The sequence below is a fragment of the Capricornis sumatraensis genome, chromosome 5 (genome assembly GCF_032405125.1).
Source record: "Capricornis sumatraensis isolate serow.1 chromosome 5, serow.2, whole genome shotgun sequence".
In the NCBI taxonomy this organism is placed as follows: domain Eukaryota; kingdom Metazoa; phylum Chordata; class Mammalia; order Artiodactyla; family Bovidae; genus Capricornis; species Capricornis sumatraensis.
Genome location: NC_091073.1, coordinates 30,390,213 through 30,392,028, shown reverse-complemented (window position 1 = coordinate 30,392,028; position 1,816 = coordinate 30,390,213). Strand labels below are relative to the sequence as shown.

Below are 1,816 nucleotides of genomic sequence, written 5' to 3'. Positions count from 1 at the left end.
GAGTAAGTACCATTTTGAATATGTGTTACTTTTCCCTGATTCTAGAATGCAAATATGGGCAGCGGGGCGGGGCAGTGGGGGGAGACTTAAACTACATGTTAAATATGGAAACTCACTTCTAATAAAATCAAGTTAGAGTGACTTTTACATTGCCATCGAAATGTAGTTGAATTTCAGATTTTAGGGCCCTAGACCAGCTATAAATAATCAGAATGCATGAGACTGAGCCTGGAGATAGTAATTTTAAACAAGTAACCCAAGAGTTCGCTGTACATTTTAATATTAGGGAAGTAACTGATTCAATTTCAACTCACCAATATTCTATCTTGTTTCTAGCTTCTGTAGTCTGTTCACATTCCCTGGTTCCAGGCTTCTTTCTACTTTTAAAGTCAGGGAAACAGAGATGGAATTCCCAACTTATGACTGAGACTCTCCTCCTATCTCACGGACCACGGCTCGGGAAGTTTCTCTGGTTTAAGGATCCAAGTGATTGGATTGATTCCACCTGGACAACCAAGGTTAATCTCCATTCAAGATCCTTGAATGTACTTGTCTCTGCAAAGTCCCTTCAGCTATTTTGGTAACACATTCCAAGGTTACAAGGATAAGAAGGTGGACGTCTTGGAGGGGAAGGGTATGTTATTTTTTCTACAATAATATATATTGTGTAGAAAGTGAAGTCGCTCAGTCATGTCTGACTCTTTGCGACCCCATGGACTGTAGCCTGCCAGACTCCTCCATCCGTGGGATTCTCCAGGGAAGAATACTGGAGTGGGTTGCCATTTCCTTCTCCAGGAGATCTTCCCAACCCAGGGATCGAACCTGGGTCTCCCGCATTGCAGGCAGACGCTTTACCATCTGAGCTACCAGGGAAGCTGAGAGTCATTTCTTAGCTACTACACATTAACCATGGTATTGGTTATTAGCATATTCCTCTTACACAGGTGAAAACAAGAGTGGAAAGAAAAGCTTAAAGAGTAGAAAGGAGACTTACTGAAAAGATTTTTCATCACTCTACGTTTGATCCAAATGTAATCTTAAATGCAAAGGAAGAAATTGTACCTTCCAATATTCTATATAAGTCTTTTCCCCATTTAGCTTTTATATCAGATTAAATGCATATCAGTATTAGAAGTCAAATGGAGACCTATGTAGAATATTGGAACAGGAGCCAGCACTCTAATGTGGGTCACCATCTTTGTACTTACATTATGCTATCACCAATACAAAACCAAACGTGAGGAATTTTACTCATAGTCCACAATCTTCCACATAATCTCCTAAAACAGACTGCCATCAGCCTTTAAAAGTTTGAGGCTTACTTGCTTGTATTCAGTTTGGGATTTATGTTCTTGTTGTTCTGTGGCAAGTTTAGAACTCACTAAGCAGTTATATATTGAAGCACAGGAAATGTGTACTTGAGGTGCTTGAAATTTTTCTTGAGAGGACAGTTAAGAGTATAAGGCAAGGATCAAAGAAATAAAAAGCATGTGGATTAAGACCTGCTTTGTTTTTAAACCAATCACGGTTCTTTTTAGACAAGAAGTAACTCTCAACACCCTCAAAACGAAGATGCACAATCAGAGTTACACAAATGACAATGCAACAAGGCGAAAGCTCACAATAGCACAGTGTACTCTTTGTTCTGTGCAAAGAGCTATAACCCTTCACTTGGGAAACCCCACAGGGACACACTGTTTTCATCACATGTGCCTACTCAGAGATAAACAAACCCAGGGGAGATGTGCATTTGTGGAAAGATGTTCATACTCTTCATTTAAACGTCTCTGCCCAATGTTTAGAAGAGTCATGAAAT

The 1,816-nt window shown here is 39.8% G+C and overlaps 1 non-coding gene across 1 annotated transcript; it reads right to left on the bottom strand.

Annotated features, from left to right (window-relative positions):
* Positions 1–801: 801 nt before the first annotated feature.
* TRNAC-GCA (transfer RNA cysteine (anticodon GCA)) lies at positions 802–873 on the bottom strand. The gene has a single exon. It is a non-coding gene; the product is annotated as a tRNA-Cys (tRNA).
* Between the last annotated feature and the right edge of the window lie 943 nt (positions 874–1,816).